Raw genomic sequence first — 22,261 nt, forward strand, 5'->3', positions numbered from 1 at the left:
TCCATTCAATTGTTTCTATTTCTCTACCTAACCTTCTTCGCCGTTCTTGAGATAGGGTGCGACTCTCAAGTTGTTCCGCGATTCGTTTTCTTCGCCTATACAGGGAACGACGTTCCCGTTCCAATCTGCATCTCTTCCTCTTTTTTCTTAGAGGTATGCGGTTTGAACATATTTCTAGTGCTACTGAGCTTATTTTTTCCAGGCACTGGTTCAGGTTTGCATTTTCCAGCTGTTCTTCCCAGTTTATTTCTGTGAAGTCCTGGTTTATTTGCTCCCAGTTTATCTGTTTATTATTGAAGTTGAATTTGCTGAAATCTCCTCCACCGGGAATCTGGACTGGTTTTGAAGGTCATGGTTGTCATAACTTCAATTAAGTTGTGATCTGAGTAACAGGTATTTGTAATCATTATGTTCCTGATCAATTCATCATTATTAGTGAAAATGAGGTCCAGCGTGTTCTCCTTCCTAGTTGGTTCTACTATTTGCTGGTTTAAGGCAAACCTGTCGCACATCCGTAGCAGGTCATTTGCATGTGCCTGTTCATTGAGGCTACTTCCTAGTATTCTTTCTGATATTACTGTATTAGCCAGGTGCTTCCATTTCAGGTGCCGTAGGTTGAAGTCCCCAAGCAGGATGATGTTCGGAGCTGGATTTGTGAGGTTTTCCAAGCAGTGTTCTATTTTCATTAGTTGGTCTTTAAACTGCTGAGGGTTTGCCTCCGGTGACTTATATACAAGGACAATAACTACATTTAAAATCTCTATTTTGATTATCAGCACTTCCACCATATCATTTGAGGTGTTTAGCAGCTCAGTACAGATGAGTGTGTCTTTGATGTAGAGGCTGACCCCACCCTGAAGCCGGTGTTTCCTATCACATCTGAAAAGATTGTACTCTGAGATCCATATTTCACCATCATGGTAGTCCTTTGTGTGGTTTCTGTTAGGGCTGCAAACACTGCATTTGCCTCATGAAGGAGACCATCTATAAAGTGAACTTTGTTGGATTTGCGTGTTTTTATACCCTGGATGTTGGCAAATATAAATGATGTTATCGTGTTAGTGGAAGTGCTGGATGCCTTACTTGGTGTTAATATCTGAGGCTCTGGTAAGGAGGCCACTGTGTTTGCGTCCAGGGTGTGTCGTTTTGGAAGTGATTCGTCCAGTTTTGGTAGTAGGACGGGTGTTGTGTGGTGTAGTACCTGTGTGCTTCTTGATAATTTGAATTCCAGTCTTGTGGGTATCTCCGTTCCCCTCTGTAATCCTGTAGTGGTTCCATCTGACTGTTCCTCTCTCTTATATTTACTACTCTGTTTCTGCCTTCCTCTAAAAAATTTCCAGTAGTGTCATATTGATCTTCCCGTCTATAACGCTCTGTACCTCTCACATGGAATTCCGGACACTGAAGATTGTAGCATTTTTTGTCCCTAATTGAAAATTGACATAATTTAGGGTGGAAGTATCTACACCCTGTTCCAAAACGGCATGTACCCCTCTCCAACATGTTCCTGCATTTTCGAGGATGCAGAAAATGGCATTTTGCTCCTAATTTTCCATATTTGCATATTCCTTTAGCGTAGAATTTGCAAATGTGTTCCGGTTTTGCGTTTTTCAAGGTATTTATATCTGTGACTGTCTTGTCTACATCTTTATTGGAGTCATCTCCGTTTTTCGTCCCAATTCCTTCATCTATGCACTCTGTCTCACTGTTGCTCTCATCGTTTATATTATCTGGCTCTGCAATATTGCTGTTATTTTGTACCACAATAGTCTCCTCCTCCACACTACTGCTGCGGTTCTCTAAACTATCTGTTCCTGAGTTTTGGTCGTTATCCAATGTTGACTTTTCCCAGTCCGCATATATCACTGGTAGCCTGTCTGTGAATGATAATCTCTGTGACTCGGGAATGTTTTTCATCAGTTTAGTTATGTTCTCTAACATTAATCTGTCATCTTTGCAAACCCAGTAAATTTCTTGCCTTTTTGTGCATCCTGGAGCTAATTCTGCTACAGCCCAGGTGAAATCTTATGTTACAGATGCAGCACATTACGCCTACATTACGTCTTCCCAGTACTCCCGAACACTCGCCACACCTCTCCATTGTCTGATGTATTGTGTTGTATTTGAGATTCACTGTATGGATCACTTGTTGATGTCAGTCCTTTTAACTCTTTATAAAATTATATGCATATAATAATAATAAATAAATAAATAGTTTTATTCAGGTAAGGTACATACATACATACAAGTGATGTTACATTAATGGATTGATATATAGATAGAGCTAGTACATACAATGCCTAAAGCCACTATTACGCAATGCGTTTCGGGCAAGTAAGTATATATATTTATATGTTTAATATTTATAATATTATATGTATACCGTATATTTGTAATATTATGTATGTTATTTTGTTCAAACTTTATGGCAGGTACTTAGCGTATGGTAGCGAAGCTGGTCCTGCGGTCGGTACAGGTGACCTCTTGATTGTCCCAGGTTGATGTCACCAGTTTCCAGTTACCCGATTTATAACCACTGATGCCGCTTCTTGCCACTATTCTATATTTCTAGTATTCTATATTTATAATATTCTATGCACGATTTTCCTTCACTTCCAATTTATATGTTGTTGTGATACCCGTTCCACTTCACTGTTCCACGAATCACCGTACACTATTTTTTTTCCTAATACACGCATGTACACAAAGCCTCGTTCACTGACTCACACGTGTCTCCCGTTTATTCTCTATATAACACAAAGTTATATTGTTAATGACTATTTTCAATTTTCCAGCGGGTCACTATGCACTTTGTTATGTCTGTAATCAGTAATCTATGGCAGTAGTCCTAAGAATCCCGGTTAATGTCACGATTTTAACGGAGCGCGCACGGTACCTCTTACGACTCGGTTACAAGCCTAGACTCCACTAGCCACAGAGATATTAGAAAGAACTTTTTTAGTGTCAGAGTGGTTGACAAATGGAATGCATTAGGAAGTGATGTGGTGGAGGGTGACACCATACACAGTTTCAAGTGTAGATATGATAGAGCCCAGTAGGCTCAGGAACCTGTACACCTGTTGATTGATGGTGGAGAGGCGGGACCAAAGAGCCAGAGCTCAACCCCCGCAAGCACAATTAGGTGAGTACACACACGCATACACATACACACAAACACCCCGCTCCCACACACACACACACGCATTCACACATTTAAGTGACTAAATTTAACGTATTTTAACATATCGTAATCAGACCTCACCAGGTCTGATTACAGCAAAAATCAACAAGTTTTTTAGCTAACATGTTTGACAACATGTAAAGCAGCAGTTTCTGTACAGTGTTTACCCACTAGTTACAAGTAAATTAGTTTATATACAAAACTATTCGAATGATTCGTTTTCCGAATAATTTGAAAACAAACATAATAATAACCAGTATGGAAAGTAATATACTGACAACTTTATATATTTTACATTTATAAAATTGTCTATATTACCTTTTTCTCTTCATACTACTGCAACGCCGCACTATTTGTCCACTTTAGCCAGGCAACAAATGGGTCATCCATCAAGCGACGCTGATCAATAAATAGTAGCCAGAGCAGCACCGCTCGCAGGCTGCTCCCAGACTGCTTCCAAGCTGCTCCCAGCTCCGCTCCCAGGCTGCTCCCAGCAGCTCCCAGGCTGCTACCAGGCAGCTCCCAGGCTGCTACCAGGCAGCTCCCAGGCTGCTACCAGGCCGCTCCCAGGCTGCTACCAGGCAGCTCCCAGGCTGCTACCAGGCCGCTCCCAGGCTGCTACCAGGCCGCCCCCAGGCTGCTACCAGCTCCGCTCCCAGGCTGCTACCAGGCAGCTCCCAGGCTGCTACCAGGCCGCTCCCAGGCTGCTACCAGGCCGCTCCCAGGCTGCTACCAGGCAGCTCCCAGGCTGCTACCAGGCCGCTCCCAGGCTGCTACCAGGCCGCTCCCAGGCTGCTACCAGGCCGCCCCCAGGCTGCTACCAGGCTGCTACCAGGCAGCTCCCAGGCTGCTACCAGGCCGCTCCCAGGCTGCTACCAGGCCGCTTCCAGGCTGCTACCAGGCCGCCCCCAGGCTGCTACCAGCTCCGCTCCCAGGCTGCTACCAGGCCGCTCCCAGGCTGCTACCAGGCCGCTCCCAGGCTGCTACCAGGCCGCTCCCAGGCTGCTACCAGGCCGCTCCCAGGGTGCTACCAGGCCACTCCCAGGCTGCTACCAGGCCGCTCCCAGGGTGCAACCAGGCCGCTCCCAGGCTGCTACCAGGCCGCCCCCAGGCTGCTACCAGGCCGCTCCCAGGCTGCTACCAGGCCGCTCCCAGGCCGCTACCAGGCCACTCCCAGGGTGCCACCAGCACCTGAGGCTACTTCACCTCCTCACAGTCACCTCCGCAACATCACAAACCTTCACTTAACAATAATACTCTACTCTGCTGACCATCTACTACGCCCACTTAAAAGCCTGGCTTTTAAAATTGTAAATCCATATACCAAGTAAGTACTTGAAATCTACTAATGTTCTTAATAATTAAGAATTGTGTGAGGTATATTTTTGGGCAAATAACAGGTTAATAACAATTTTGAAGATGCTTACCCTGTGATTTAAAACAGGTGCTTGATTTATTTGGATATATATATATATATATATATATATATATATATATATATATATATATATATATATATATATATATATATATATATATATATATATATATATATATACTAGCTGTACCCGGCCACGCGTTGCTGTGACTCAGCAACGCATTTGCGTTGCTGAGCCACAGCAACCTTCCCTTGTCTCCCAGTCCTCCCCACCATTCCCCATGCCCAGTCCCCTCATCCTCCCAACTATTCCCCACTCCCCGTCCCCTCGTCTTCCCCCTCCCCTGTCGCCTCGTCCTCCCCAACATTTCCCACTCCCTCGTTCGATGCATTCCCAAATGATCTGATGATCTCATCAGAAAATTAAGAACATCAAATGATCCGATGTTCCCATCACTAAAATATAAGAAAAACAGATAAAAAACGAAATGAAAAGAAATAAAAATACAAATATAAATTAAACTCAGGAAATGAACGGCATGGTAAACAACACAGCTCAATTTCAACGCAATGTCACACAAAATAAATTAAATCAACATGAAAATAAATCGAAATTCATGAAAATTGAATTTATCAATGCAACGGAAACACTGAAATGGAATCGAAACAGATTTAGTATATCGTGAGTTGCTATTACATGCAACATATTGCACTGTTTTTCAAAAAAGCATGTTTTTACATGTCACAGGTGTGGCATCTCTATAGTCGGTATATAAAAACACGCGTGTATTCGAATGTAACATTGTATCAAAATTTCAAAGCAATCGATTGAAGAACTTTCAGGAGATTTCAGTGTGTGTTGCTCTTACATCCAATCAGATGGCTGCTGTTTTTAAACAAAAGCATGATTTTTCCTGTCACAGTTGTGGCATGCATATAGGAGGTATATAAAAACACACGCCTATTCGAATGCAATGTTATGTCAAAATTTCAAAGCAATCGATAAAGAGGTTTCGAAGATTTCCCTCCCATGAAAATCACATGAAAAAATACAGTTTTTCAAAACAAGTATGTTTTTCCCATCACAGACGTGACATTTATATTATATGTATATATAAATCCGCTCAGATGTGAATGGAACATTGTGAGAAAATTTCAAAGCAATTGGTGAAGAACTTTCATTTACATTCTTATTTACATTTTTTATTTATATAGAAATAGGTATAGAAACATTTACATTTTTATTTATATAGATATATGTATATGCTACCAGTACCCAGGCCAAGTTATGGCCGGGTATTGCTAGTATATAATCCTGTCCCCCTGGAACTTTCCCTATCCCCCAGTTCCTCCCCCCCTCACCCGTCTCCTCGTCCTCCCCACCATTCCCCACTCACCCATCCCCTCTTCCTTCCCACCATGCCCCACTTCCCGGTCCCTTTGTCCTACCCACCATTCTCCATTCCCCCATCCCCTCGTCCCCACCATCCCAAACTCCCCCGTCCCCTCGTCCTTCCCCACCATTACCCACTCCCTTCTCCCCTCGTCCTCCCCACCATCTCTCGCTTCCGTCCCCTCGTCATCCCCTACCATTCCCCACTCCCTTGTCCGATGCCTTCCCAAATGGTCTGATGTTCCCATCATGAAAATTGGGAACATCAAGTGATCTGATGTTCCCATCACTGAAATATAAGAAAAACAGTAAAAAATGAAATGAAAATATGAAAAAGTAAAAAGTAAACTATACTCACGAAATGAACGGTATGGTAAACAACACAGCTCAATTCCAACAATTCACACAAAATATTTCAATAAAAAATAAAATAAACCGAAATCTATAAAAATATAATTTATCAATGCAATTGGAAATATTCAAATGGAATTCGTGACATATTTAGTATAGCGTGCATCTTGCTATCATGTGCAACAGATGGCGCTGTTTTCCAAAAACGCATGCTTTTACCTATCACATAGCTGGCATCTATATATTAGGTATATAAAAAGACGCGCATATTTGAATGGAACGTTGTGTCAGAATTTAAAAGCAATCGGTGAAGAACTTTGGAAGATTACAGCGTGTGTTGGTCTTACATCCAACAGATAGGCGATGTTTTTCAAAAAAAGTATGTTTTCTCCGGTCACAGGTAAGGCATGTATATAGTAAGTATGTAGAAACGCGCGCCTATTCGAATGCAACGTCATGTCAAAATTTCAAACCAATCGGTAAAGAGGTTTCGAAGATTTCTCTCACATGAAAAACACAGTTTAAAAAGAAAAAGCATGTTTTTTTCCGTCACAGACGTGACATCAATATAATAAGTATATAAAAACCTGCTCAGATGCGAATGGAACATTGTGTGAAAATTTCAAAGCAATCGGTGAAATTGCTTTGAAATTGCTTTGATGAGGGGGCATTACTTTCCAAATTTGCCCAAAAATGCAATAAATGAAAACTCGTTCGATTTCAATCAAACTTTTTTGACTATTTGTATATGAAAAGTGTTTCATCTGGGCCATCGTAGCATAAATAGGAATGGGAGAAAAAAAATATTGAATTGTGTGTCAAAATTTTTCCAAAATGGTCAAAAACGATTATCAAACTAAAATGTCAACTGAAATCATGTCTATGACTCTCAGCTATCACAATAGCATATATTAAAAACAAATTATAATTTGTTTTACTTAAAAAAAAAATTAAGTTAAAAAATAAGACAATTTTTTTTTTTTAATTTTATCTCTCTCTTTTGTTTATAGAGCGATTTGCACGAAACTTATACACCTGACTGCACGTATGCCTATCTGTAATAGTGTCAATTTTGGAAGAAATTGGTTGATGCCAACCTCAGCCACAGATGGCAACACCTTAGACTTTATTATTTTCGTATTTATTTTCAAGTAACATAAACGTTCAAATAACTTTTTTATTTTTTATTCAATTTACATAAAACTTACACCTTGTATGTAAAGTGTTTGTCTCTAAAATCTTGTACAAGCGTTTTTTCCTGAGTTCATTTATGGATTTTATAAATAGCAATAAACATAATATATCCGCATGAATTTGGGGGAGAACTTTGACTATTTATATTAGGAAAACTAAAGACGTTTAGGGAAATCTAATCCAAGAGATCCATTAATATATGCTAATGTGTCAAAAAAGTGTCATAGAATGATTATATCTGAAACGTGTAATTGTTCATTTACACTTGAAAATGTGTAAAATTCGTTGAAAAAATTAAAAATCTCCCTTACTATTTAGGCTACAGTACTGAAACTTAGAACAATTGCAGCCATTTTCATATACAACTAGTCAAAAAAATAATGGTTGACATTGAACAACAACTTTACTTTTCCAAGTAAGCCTCTTTAGGTCAGGTTAAGATAGGTTATGTTAGGTTAGGCAGGGTTGGTTAGGTTCTGTCATATATCTACATTAGTTTTAACTCAAATTTAAACAAATTAACTTATACATAATGAAATTGACAGATTTATCATTTCATAAGTTTTCATGAATTTATATATTTTTCTAAAAAAAATTAACTTATACATAATGAAATTGACAGATTTATCATTTCATAAGTTTTCATGAATTTATATATTTTTCTAAAAAAAATTCTTATGAAAACTTTAATCAAAATGAAAATAAATCAAAATCTATAAAAATTCAATTTATAAATGCAATCAGAAATATTGAAATAGAATGGTAACATATTTTGTATATCGTGGGTTGCTCTTACGTGTAACAGATGGCGCTGTTTTTCCAAAAACGCATGTTTTTTCCTTTCAAAGGTGTGGCATCTAAATAGTAGGTATATAAAAACATGCACGTATTCGAATGGAACGTTGTGTCAAAATTTCAAAGCAATCGGTGAAGAACTTTCAGAGATTACAGCGTGTGTTGCTCTTACGTCCTACAGATGGCGCCGTTAAAAAAAAAAAAACGATTTATGCTGTCACAGGTGAGGCATGTATATAATAGGTATATTAAAACATTCGCCTGTTAGAATGCAATGTTGTGTCAAAATTTCAAAGCAATCGGCAAAGAGGTTTCGATGATTTCCCTCACGTGAAAAACGCCCAAAAAACACTGCTGTTCAAAAAAAGCATGTTTTTTCCCGTCACAGACGTGACATCTATATAGTATGTATATAATGGTCCCCAGGACTATATGCGACTGAAAATAGGACTATATGCGACTCCCCAGGACTATATGCGACTATGCGACGAGTATGGGTTCGAGTCACTTCTGGGGTGTGAGTTTTCAGTCGCATATAGTCCTGGGGACCATTCAGGCTTGTTCGCATTTGTGTTCCTCACGTGTGCCCCAAAGAATGAGGTGATTTGGTGAAATGCTATGCCCAAGATTACCATCCGAGTTGCCGGCGGGGAAGTGGTTCAAATAGCCTTGGCTATCACTTCCTTTTGTCCGGCCGTGATGGTCAAGCGGATTAAGGCGCCCTGTAGTTACCAGTTGCGTTGCTCCTGGGAGTATGGGTTCGAGTCACTTCTGGGGTGTGAGTTTTCAGTCGCATATAGTCCTGGTTGTTCGCATATATATATATATATATATATATATATATATATATATATATATATATATATATATATATATATATATATATATATATATATATATATATATATATATATATATATATATATATATATATATATATGACATATATGGCACAACTCTCCTAAACACGAGAGTGAAGTATACAACTTTAGAACACTTTCCCACCAGGAGACTCGAACCCTAGCCAGCACAGAAGCCTTCCAGCAACTGGCATAACAGGTACGCCTTAACCCGCTCCACCACCTGCTCAGACCCTTAAAAGAGATGGTAATTTCGGAGTATTTATATACCCCAAAGATCACCACCTCCCAAGAGCACTAGAGCAAGTGAGGGGTCATTTATACGTTTATTTCATCAAGTCCCTGTTAATATGGGAGAACACTGTGTCTATGCTTAAGGCACAACTCTCCTAAACACGAGAGTGAAGTATACAACTTTAGAACACTTTCCCACCAGGAGACTCGAACCCTAGCCAGCACAGAAGCCTTCCAGCAACTGGCATAACAGGTACGCCTTAACCCGCTCCACCACCTGCTCAGACCCTTAAAAGAGACGGTAATTTCGGAGTATTTATATACCCCAAAGATCACCACCTCCCAAGAGCACTAGAGCAAGTGAGGGGTCATTTATACGTTTATTTCATCAAGTCCCTGTTAATATGGGAGAACACTGTGTCTATGCTTAAGGCACAACTCTCCTAAACACGAGAGTGAAGTATACAACTTTAGAACACTTTCCCACCAGGAGACTCGAACCCTAGCCAGCACAGAAGCCTTCCAGCAACTGGCATAACAGGTACGCCTTAACCCGCTCCACCACCTGCTCAGACCCTTAAAAGAGATGGTAATTTCGGAGTATTTATATACCCCAAAGATCACCACCTCCCAAGAGCACTAGAGCAAGTGAGGGGTCATTTATACGTTTATTTCATCAAGTCCCTGTTAATATGGGAGAACACTGTGTCTATGCTTAAGGCACAACTCTCCTAAACACGAGAGTGAAGTATACAACTTTAGAACACTTTCCCACCAGGAGACTCGAACCCTAGCCAGCACAGAAGCCTTCCAGCAACTGACATATATATATATATATATATATATATATATATATATATATATATATATATATATATATATATATATATATATATATATATATTTCCGCTACCTAACCTATAAAGATAGGTTAGGTTAGGTTAGGTAGGGTTGGTTCGGTTAGGTCATATATCTACGTTAATTTTAAGTCCAATAAAAAAAAATTGACCTCAAACATAATGAAATGGGTAGCTTTATCATTTCATAAGAAAAAAATTTGAGAAAATATATTAATTTAGGAAAACTTGGCTTATTAGGTAAATCGGGCCTTGCAAAGTAGGCTGAGAAGTGCGTTCTGGCTACTAGGTACGACATATATATATATATATATATATATATATATATATATATATATATATATATATATATATGTCGTACCTAATAGCCAGAACGCACTTCTCAGCCTACTATTCAAGGCCCGATTTGCCTAATAAGCCAAGTTTTCATGAATTAATGTTTTTTCGTCTACCTAACCTACCTAACCTAACCTAACCTAGCTTTTTTTGGCTACCTAACCTAACCTTACCTATAAATATAGGTTAGGTTAGGTTAGGTAGGGTTGGTTAGGTTCGGTCATATATCTACGTTAATTTTAACTCCAATAAAAAAAAATTGATCTCATACATAGAGAAAAGGGTTGCTTTATCATTTCATAAGAAAAAAATTATAGTAAATATATTAATTCAGGAAAACTTGGCTTATTAGGCAAATCGGGCCTTGAATAGTAGGCTGAGAAGTGAGTTCTGGCTACTAGGTACGACATATATATATATATATATATATATATATATATATATATATATATGTCGTACCTAGTAGCCAGAACGCACTTTTCAGCCTACTATGCAAGGCTCGATTTGCCTAATAAGCCAAGTTTTCATGAATTAATATATTTTCTCAAATTTTTTTCTTATGAAATGATAAAGCTACCCATTTCATTATGTATGAGTCAATTTTTTTATTGGAGTTAAAATTAACGTAGATATATGACCGAACCTAACCAACCCTACCTAACCTAACCTAACCTATCTTTATAGGTTAGGTTTGGTTAGGTAGCCGAAAAAATTAGGTTAGGTTAGGTTAGGTAGGTTAGGTAGTCGGAAAACAATTAATTCATGAAAACTTGGCTTATTAGGCAAATCGGGCCTTGCATAGTAGGCTGAGAAGTGCGTTCTGGCTACTAGGTACGACATATATATATATATATATATATATATATATATATATATATATATATATATATATATATGTCGTACCTAGTAGCCAGAATGCACTTCTCAGCCTACTATGCAAGGCCCGATTTGCCTAATAAGCCAAGTTTTCCAGAATTAATATATTTTCTCTAATTTTGTTCTTATGAAATGATAAAGCTACCCATTTCATTTTGTATGAGGACAATTTTTTTTAGTTGGAGTTAAAATTAACGTAGAAATATGACCGAACCTAACCAACCCTACCTAACCTAACCTAACCTATCTTTATAGGTTAGGTTAGGTTAGGTAGCCGAAAAAGTTAGGTTAGGTTAGGTTAGGTAGGTTAGGTAGTCGAAAAACAAATAGTTCATGAAAACTTGGCTTATTAGGCAAATTTGGCCTTGCATAGTAGGCTGAGAAGTGCGTTCTGGCTATATATATATATATATATATATATATATATATATATATATATATATATATATATATATATATATATATATATATATATATATATATATTAGTATATTTTGGTATCAGTGTTTCCTGTAGACATATATTATTAAATATGACCGAAAAAGTAAGATTAATAATTCTAACACGAATTTTCTCAATATTTCTTATGTTTCTTTTCACTGTCGATGGTAATTGAAAAATTAATCCTCCAAAATTCATTTTTATTTCTAGTCTGACGCGACACTTGAACGGGTTTCGTAATAACTTATTACATTTTCAAAGACTTTAGTTTACACAGACACAACTATAACCTGCAAACACTAAACAGAGTATAAACAGATTTCATTTTATACCTGCATTTGGGTGAGATGATATGTTACAACAGTTTTGGATGAGGTGAAAACAAACTTTCAACACAAGACAGAACACGAAACAATGGGTATAATATTGGGTAAGTTAAAGGGAAGAATGGAAGTAACTGCAAAGGACCTATTGGGCCATATTTCTTCACGCTTCTATATTGGTGCGGAGTCTTGAAGTGGGTAGAATATAGTTGTGCATTAATTGACTGTTGATTGCTGGTGTTGACTTCTTAATGTGTAGTGCCTCGCAGATATCAAGCTGCCTGCTATCGCTGTATCTATCGATGATTTCCGTGTTTTTTGTTAAGACTTCTCTGGTGATGGTCTGGTTGTGGGAAGAGATTATATGTTCCTTAATGGAGCCCTGTTGCTTATGCATCGTTAATCGCCTGGAAAGAGATGTTGTTGTCTTGACTATATACTGAGTTCTTTGAGGCTTACAGTTCCCAAGTGGGCATTTGAAGGCATACACGACATTGGTCTCTTTTAAAGCGTTCTGCTTTGTGTCTGGAGAGTTTATCATGAGTAAGTTGGCCGTTTTCTTGGTTTTATAGTAAATCGTCAATTGTATCTTCTGATTTTTGTCTGTAGGGATAACGTTTCTATTAACAATATCTTTTAGGACCCTTTCCTCCGTTTTATGAGCTGTGGAAAAGAAGTTCCTGTAAAATAGTCTAATAGGGGGTACAGGTGTTGTGTTAGTTGTCTCTTCAGAGGTTGCATGGCGTTTCACCTTCCTTCTTATGATGTCTTCAACGAAACCATTGGAGAAGCCATTGTTGACTAGGACCTGCCTTACCCTACAGAGTTCTTCATCGACTTGCTTCCATCCTGAGCTGTGGCTGAGAGCACGGTCGACATAAGCGTTAACAACACTCCTCTTGTACCTGTCTGGGCAGTCACTGTTGGCATTGAGGCACATTCCTATGTTTGTTTCCTTAGTGTTGACTGCAGTGTGGAAACCTCCGCTCCTTTCCATGACATCATCATCTAGAAAGGGCAGCTTCCCATCCTTCTCCATCTCGTAAGTGAAACGCAACACAGAATTCCGCTCAAATGCCTCCTTCAGTTCCTGCAGATGTCTGACATCAGGTACCTGTGTAAAAATGTCGTCAACATACCTGCAGTATATGGCCGGTTTCAAGTTCATGTCGACTAAGACCTTTTGTTCGATGGTACCCATGTAGAAGTTTGCAAACAGGACACCTAGGGGAGAACCCATGGCGACTCAAGATAAAGATAGACCCTATCTACTTGCTTATAAATATGTCCATCCGGGCTCAAGTAGGGTGCCTCTTTAGTACAAGCTTGAAGTAGTTTCCTTAGAATGTTTTCTGGTATGTCAAGAGGAGTACAGGCTGGATCACGATACACTCTGTCCGCTATCATCCTGATTGTTTCATCCACAGGTACGTTGGTAAACAGTGATTCTACGTCCAACGAGGCTCTTATTCCTGTGGCCTGTGTTCCCCACAGTTAGTCAACAAATTCCTTTGGAGACTACAGGCTGAAGGCGCAAGGGACATAAGGAGTCAGCAAGCCGTTGAGTCGCTTTGCCAGTCTGTACGTGGGTGTGGGTATCTGGCTGATGATTGGCCGAAGTGGGTTTCCAGGCTTGTGTGCACTTAACAATTGCACTTAGCAAGTGCACTGGCTGCCACAGGCATAAGAGTACCATTATAAGTGAGCTGGTGAACCATTCCCTCACACCCATTGTGCGGTGAGGACCCCCCCCTCCCCCCGCAATTGAGACATCTGGGGTTTGTTTTATCTGTACATTCCTTGAAAATGTGTCTCGGCCGGCCATATTCAGAACATACTTTGATATTCCTATGTTGGCAGTTTGCGGCTGTCTGGTTGTACTTGTAACATGTCCAACATGGGTATATGTTGAAGTATTCTTGTTCTAAGATGCTATTGGCTGTGCTCAGGTGGTAGTAGTTGTGGTGGATACCTAGGCTGAGGGCTTTTTATGACATAGATATTTCTTCATATCATATTTTCATCATGGTTGGCAACCACGGCATGAGAATTATTTCTTCTACCTTGACCCAGTCATTTCTTCGTTCTATGTTTTGTCTAAGGGTTTTGGAGGTTTCTTTAGTTGTGGTGGATACCTGGTTGTGCTGCATCTGTGTCTTTACGACTATTGTCTTCCTAACCTGCAGCTATGGGGGTGTAATGACCAGAAAATTGTAACCTTTCAGTTGTAGTATGTTATCTCCCTGATTACGATGTCAACATTCTCATGCTGGTAGCACTGTACTATGAATGAGAGGTCCTTTGTAGGTATTAATCTAGAAAATCGTACTTTGAGAGAGGACAACAGACTGGCTAGCGTTATGACACCCCCCCCCCCCAGGTAGCCTGGTGAAGTCAGTTTACCAGGTGTTTCTGTTAACCCCTGATGCATATACAGAGCGATTTCGAGAGATGATGAAGGCTCCAGCCAGCACATTCGCCGAGACAGCGAGGGACCTGGAAAGACATTTCCAGAGATTGATTGAAACCGTCGGAGTGAAGTCGTATAATGATTTAAAACAGTTAATGATAATGGAGAAGTTTCTAAAAAAGCACCCCGAGACGAAATTCAAAATCTAAGAGGCAGGAGTGAAGAATGTGAGAGATGCAGCAGATAAGGCGGATATGATTACGGAAGCCTATCAGAGCCTGAGGGAATGTAGAATGGAGAGCAATGGGCGACGGAGTTAAAGCAGACCCAGTGGAGCCTGAGGTGAGAAAATTTGGTAAGCGGGTGAATAAACAAAAATACCATATAAATCAGAAAAGGTCGTGTGCCTCATTTGAAAGTGAGGATGAAGAAGATAAGGTAAAAACTGTGAGAAGCTCCAGCACGAAGAGTGGATGGAATCGAAGAGGCTACTGAGGGGAACAAAACTCAGGGGGATGGAGAAGGAACATCTCTCAGGTGAGATGCTACAACTGTAACAGATATGATCACGTGATGAGAGATTGCAGACAGGGCAAGAAAGTTGTGACCCCTGGCAATGTGTGACCATTGAAACTCATATGTGAGTTTAATAAAAGACAAACCACAGAAAGGGAGATAAATAAACGAGAAATGTAGTCTATTCATCCGTAAAGGTTGGGTCAGCATAGGAGGCCAACCTGAGATAGAAGTGAAAATCCTCAGACATACGGGAGCAAATCAGAATTCTATTCTGTCGAGAAGCCTGGTCTGAGATGAAAGATTTTTAGCTGACAGTCAGAGAATAAAGGTACATGGGTTATTGTCGGAGAGGGACATGCCCTTATGTACCGTCAGACTGAGGTCTGAGGTTCCAGGGATACAAGTGATCCTGGTAAACGACTTGTGCGGATCAAAAGTGTTGCCGGAGCTCATAGTGAAAGCTGTGCCGGAGGAGTGCGAGAAAGGCCACGGTACTGACGGAACACCTGAGAGAGTAGATCTGACTAGCATCTTAGAGGATGTGTCAGAGGACAGCGAAGTCATTTTGTACCCTGCCTGTGTAGTGACAAGGTCAGAGGTTGTCGACGAGGGAGACACTGGAGGTGAGGTAACTGTGTCGACTCCACTGAGGGAGGAGACCGACGTGGAGATAGTAGGGCTGTTTGATGAGGGTCTAGCTCGTGAAGATGAGGGCATGGCGAAGTCAGAGGTGAAGATGACCCTACCGAAGAAAGAATGTGAACAGAGTGGACCTGATTAGAGCCCAGCATGCTGAATTCAGGAACCAGAAAGTGGAGATAACTGTGTTGAACAGAGGTGAAGAAGAATGTGGACAGACTGAGGACGAGAATAGTGACATGTTGTCCTCAGGAACAGAAGTGTAGGGAAGACGAAGTTGAGTGGCGTGAGACGTCAGAAGTTGACACATTTCATGGGAAACATGAAGGAGAGACAGTGAGGAGGAGTGATAGCCAAGAAGAGGAAGTGAGAAGAGATAGTATGTAAGAAGAGAGGCTTACTAGCTCTCTAGAAGGGGTAGAGCGACAAGTACGGTCGAATACAGTTGAGTGTAGTACCTCAAGGCTTCAGGAAGCTTTGAGGTAACGAGGAAGAGTTGAATGGGAAGAACTAAAGTTGTGTAGTAGAGCGGAACGGGAGAAGAGGAAGATAATGTTGCAAGGATGGAGGAGGAGAAGAAAATTGAAGGTTTGATGGAAGTTGATGAGGATGAATGTACAAATAAATGTTGAGATGAAGAAGAGAGAGAGACTGAAGTATGATGGCAACAGACTGAAGCATGAGGACGACGAATCGAAGTATGAAGACGACAGAGGAGGTACAGACAATAGATGTCTACAAAGGAGGTACAGACAATAGATGTCTACAGAGGAGGTACAGACAATAGATGTCTACAGACAATAGATGTCTTGTGACGTGTGGAATGCAAGAAGAGGAAATGGAGGAGGAAAACAGTAAGCCAGAGAGGGCTGATGGAGCGAAAGTATCAAACACGGACAGCCTCGCCAAAGTGGAAGAGCAGTTGGGTCATTTAGAGGGTGACCAGCGCCAGGAACAGGTGGAAATCTTGCGGGAGAATGGATTACTATTTACAGATGTGCCGCAAAGATATCGAGGGATGGTACATGAGGTTAACATAGTTGATGCTGTTCCCACCAAGCAGCACTCTTACAGGGTCAGTCCAGATATAGCAGAAGCTGTGAGGAAAGAGGTAAAGTATTTACTGGATAATGATCTGGCAGAGATAAGCGACAGTGAATGGCGTTCACCTTGCTTCCTCGTTAAGAAGAGCGATGGTACATACCGATTTTGTACAGACTATAGGAAGGTGAACATGATTACGGTCGCTGACTCGCACTCAATAACATGCAATGATGACTGTATCGATTGGATTTGCCGTGTACGGTACGTGTCGAAGATAGACCTGTTGAAGGCGTATTATCAGATCACCCAATCAGAAGAGGCGAAGAGAATCTCAGTGTTCGTGACATCTGATGGGTTGTACCAGTATAAATTATTGCCGTTTGGAATGAAGAATAGTGGTAGCTGTTTCCAATGGGTGATGAACCAGGTGTTGTAAGGCGCAACGGGCTGTGCTGTGTACATAGACGTTATTGTTGTGTTTGCAGACTCCTGCATGTGGAAAAACTACTGGATTTGTTTGGCTGACTGGAAAGAGTCAATATGACTATTAACTTGGCGAAGAGTGAATTCGGAAGAACCGGACTGGAGTACCTAGGTTATGCAGTTGGGCTAGGTGAGGTTACTCTGGTAAGGACAAAGGTCGAATCCATCGATAATTTCCCAGTACCCAAAGGAAAGGAGTTATTGAGGTACTTAGGAATGATTGGATGCTATGTGAGGTTTTGTAAGAATTTTTCCACCGTAGCCACTCCTATGATGAGTTTGCTGTCTAAAAGTAAGAAGTGGAAGTAGGACGGAGTAGCCCAAGCGGCGATCGATAAAACCAAGAGACTAGTGACCGAGGCGCCTGTGTTGGTATCACCGGATATTGGAGTGCCGTTTTCGTTGTTTGTGGATGCCAGTGACGTAGGGACCGAAGCCGTATTGACGCAGCAGAGGGATGAAGTGCATCGCCCCGTGTCTTTCTTTTCCAAGGAATTTGTGAAACACCAAAGATCTCACAGCACAATGGAAAAGGAGGCATTGGCATTGGTCTTGGCACTAAAACATTTTGAGGTCTACATAAAGGGGGCAGGACATCCAGTTATTGTGTATATGGACCATAACCCCCTGGTTTTCCTGAGTAGGATGAAGCATGCGAATCAGAGGTTAACCGGGTAGTTCCTGTTACTTCAATAGTATAACCTGAACATAAGACACACAAGAGGACGAGATAATGTAGTGGCTGACGCTTTGTTACGAGCCTAGCCACTGAGAACAACTCTGAAAAATAAGGGAAGGGGAGAGTTATGAATCCCATGTAGCCTGGTGAAGCGAGTCTACCAGTTGAGAGTAATTATGCACACCTGATCAGAGATTAAGATGTCAGAGGAAAGAAATATATTAAGTAAACGTCAGAAAGTGACTTAAAAGAATACAAGCAGAGGATGCCCATCATATAAAAGTTAGAAGGAATATGATGTGGACATTTGGTGATGCTGTCGGACATAGTAAAGTGTCACTTAAGCTGCCACAGTCGTCAGGAATGGACGTACGTCACTGTCTCCTGGGGAGATAGAAGAATACTGTTCTGTATGAAGTGTTTTAGTGAAGGCTACAGTGTACAACTGGTGAGGAAGCTGCCGAGGACGCGACGTACGTCATTTATCAGTGATTATGAAGATATTAGAGACGACCTAAAGCCTAGTGGGTGGTCGTGTCTGTATGGATTCTAATGTTTTATATCCTCTAGTGGAGGAGAGCAAGCAGGTATTTCTGTGTGGAGCCTGCCAGGTGACTTTGTGTACTCAAGTCAGGACTGGAAGAAGCTTGAAAGGCAGTCCTAAAGTGATTTCGTTTCGACGAACAAGAGTAATGCCATCTTGGAGAGCCCTCACGTCTTGGAATTCTGTGGTAAGCTCATCTAATTAGTTGATAGGATGTTTACCAGTGTTTAATCGTGTGCCCAGCGTTCATAGCCCATGTGAATGTATGGTAGATAATTTTATTAAGACAGTGAGCAGAGATAAGGCGTTAGAGATGAGTGGACATGCTGGAGGCAGAAGCAGCACATGCTTGTTTGCCTGTGGTCCGTGAGCGACTGAGAGGGCAGAACCCCAGGAGGCCGTCGCAAATTGTTTTCGGACGAGTCTACCAAGATTTTTGTACAGTTGTATGGTCTTGTGGTTAAGGTACCAGGTATACCAAGGTGCATAGCGCTCCTAGCTATCTGGGTTCAAATCCTTCTGGGGTGTGGAGTTTTCAGTTTCATATTGGCTTGGGGACCATTCAAGCTTGTTCGCATTTGTGTTGCTCATGAGGCCCCACAAAGTGAGGTATTTCGATGGAATATCTATGCCCGAGTTGACTGTCGAGCGCTGTCGGATCTTGGATAAAATAGTCTCACGACTACCAAGATTTTTGTACAGTCGTATGGTCTAGTGATTAAGGTACCAGGTATGCCAAGGTGCATAGCGCTCTTGGCTATCTGGTTTTGAATCCTTCTGGGGTGTGGAGTTTCCAACTGAATAGCCAGAATGCACTTCTCGGTCTAGTATGCAAGGCCCGATTTGCCTAATGAACAGAGTGATTTTTTATAATTCAAAAAAATCCAGTTGGTTTATTTGAATTAATATTATTATATTTTATTTACAACAAGAATTACTGAGTTATGTTAGCTTAGGTTAGGTTAAGGTAGGTTAGGTTAGGTAAGTTTGGTTAGGTCATTTTTCATTTTTCAATGGTCGTGAAAGTGTTAAACCTCTCCCTGCAAGATGACCAATGGGACCAAGCAACGCTCCCAGTTAGACTCGGGGGGGATAGGTATTCGCAAGGCGACACAGTTAGCATTGCCGGCATTCTTATCCTCGACCAGTGCAACAGGTGAATTAGTTAAGGAAATACTACCGGAACACCTAAGAGACTTCATTGGGATTCATGATCCCAAATTCGCGGAAGGAGCCGGTCAGTGGGACACTCTTGTCAACTCTCATCCTCGACCGACTTTTCCAAATGACTGCAATCAGTCCAAATGGGATAGCCCCATAGTGGAGAACATCGCCACATCATTGCTGGAGGCAGCTTCCAGGAAGGACAAAGCGCGTCTTCTAGCTGTGCAAGCTCCCCATGCCGGGGACTTCCTGTTGGCAGTCCCTAATTCCGCCTTGGGCACCCGCCTGGACCATCGGACCCTAAGTATTGGTGTTGCTCTGCGCCTTGCCGCCCCTATCTCCACCGAGCACCGGTGTATTTGCGGCCATGCACGGGCAGACCAATACGGCAGCCATGGTCTCATCTGTCGTAAGATGACACAGGGAAAGATTGCCAGACATGAAGCAGTCAATGACATCATCAAGAGAAGTTTGGCTTCAGCTGGGTGCCCAGCACAAATGGAACCTCAGTTGTGCAGGCCTGACAACAGCCAAAAGCGCCCAGATGGAGTCACCCTGCAGCCGTGGAGGGAAGGTAAACAGGTCGTGTGGGACTACACGTGTGCATCCACATTGGCTGATACCTATCTACCTTACAGCGCAGCTGAGGGAGGCGGGGCGGCCACCTTCAGGGAGACCCAGAAAACTAACAAGTACAGGGACCTAGAACGTTGTTACAGGTTCGTGCCAATAGGATCTGAGACTCTGGGCGCCTGGGGTAAATGTGCACTTAAGTTCCTGAAGGAGCTGGGCGAAGAACTCATTGGGAAGACTAGAGACCCAAGAGCGGCCAGTTTTATGTTCCAGCGCCTCAGTGTCGCTGTTCAGAGGGGTAATGCGTGCTGTATCTTGGGTACGCACCCGACCCCCGAGGAACTGGACGAGGTCTTCGAACACTGATTGGTATATTGTTTTATTGTTATATAAGTTTGTGTTTTCTGTAAACTGTAACATTGCAATAAAATCAAATAAAAAAAATAATAGGGGTGGTAGGAGAGGAAAAGATTAAAGTATTCAGTGAGAATCCACAAGGTCTTCTCTGAACACTATTTATTTTCTTCTTCGAGGATGTGGGTCCCTTTAATTAAACCAGTGGTGGTACCCCTATTTATTATATATATATATATATATATATATATATATATATATATATATATATATATATATATATATATATATATATATATATATATATATATATATATATATATATATATATATATTACATATATATATATATATATATATATATATATATATATATATATATATATATATATATATATATATATATATATATATATATATATATATATATATATATATATATATATATATATATATATATATATATATATATATATATATATATGACCTCCTGGGGGCCATCAAAGCATCCACCACCAGAACTCTTCCTCACATTCCTAAAGCAGCGCGCCCATTTGCAGCAAGGAAATATACAGACCTTTTAAGGAAAGTAAATGAACGGTCTGAAAATCTTAACGCTGCAGCCACCATCAAAGCGTGGTATAATTTGCTCCTGTTTGGCAATATTTGCTTAGGCGTACCTGCAAGAGGAGGCAAGTCGCTAGCCTCATCAGTCACTAGGGCAATAAATAATTTCCCCAGAGCTGACAACTTGATCCCCATCCCTTCTCAACGCAAAAACCGTCGTGGCAGACCCAAGAGTTCCAATGACAATTTTAAACTTGGAACACAAGTGACCAAAAAAATTGAAGAGGGCAACACAGTAGGGGCAATTAGGTTACTTACCAGCGAAGACACAATCGCCCCTAGAAATACCGCTACCGCCAACTCGCTGAGAGAGAAGCACCCTCCTAGAGTACCATGGGAACCCACTGCTCAGGACACAAATGTCCCAGACATGGGACCTCTATTCCTCCAAGCGTCAGAGGTATACAAAGCCATCATGTCATTTCCGCCAGGCTCGGCAGGGGGATACACTGGAGTAAGACCTCAGCACCTCAAGGAGATGGTAAATCCAGTTCTCGGAGAAGTTGCCGAGACACTATTGTCAGAGGTCACGAAGTTTGTCAACGACTGCCTCTCTGGGTTGATCCCAGATACAATAAAACCCTTTTTCTTTGGAGCATCCCTTTGTGCCCTCAAGAAGAAAGATGGTGGAGTCAGACCCATTGCCGTGGGTAACACACTTCGGCGCCTTGTTGCTAGGGCAGCTGTCAGAAAAATTAGCATAGACGCTGCGACGATGCTTCGACCCCATCAACTAGGTTTTGGTGTTCCCCATGGCTGTGAAGCAGCAGCTCATGCAGCACGAGCCTATATAAAGCACCTCCCAGAAAATAAGGCATTAATTAAATTAGACTTTAAAAATGCCTTCAACCAGGTAAAAAGGGATGTGGTACTGGAAGCAGTTCGAACAAGCTTTCCTTGTCTACTCCCCTTCGTCTCAGCAGGGTACAGTAGGGAATCGACGCTGCTGTTTGGGGAACATGAAGTTGTTTCTGCAGAAGGTGTCCAGCAGGGATGACCCACTTGC

The sequence above is a fragment of the Procambarus clarkii genome, chromosome 48 (assembly GCF_040958095.1).
Source record: "Procambarus clarkii isolate CNS0578487 chromosome 48, FALCON_Pclarkii_2.0, whole genome shotgun sequence".
Lineage (NCBI taxonomy): Eukaryota > Metazoa > Arthropoda > Malacostraca > Decapoda > Cambaridae > Procambarus > Procambarus clarkii.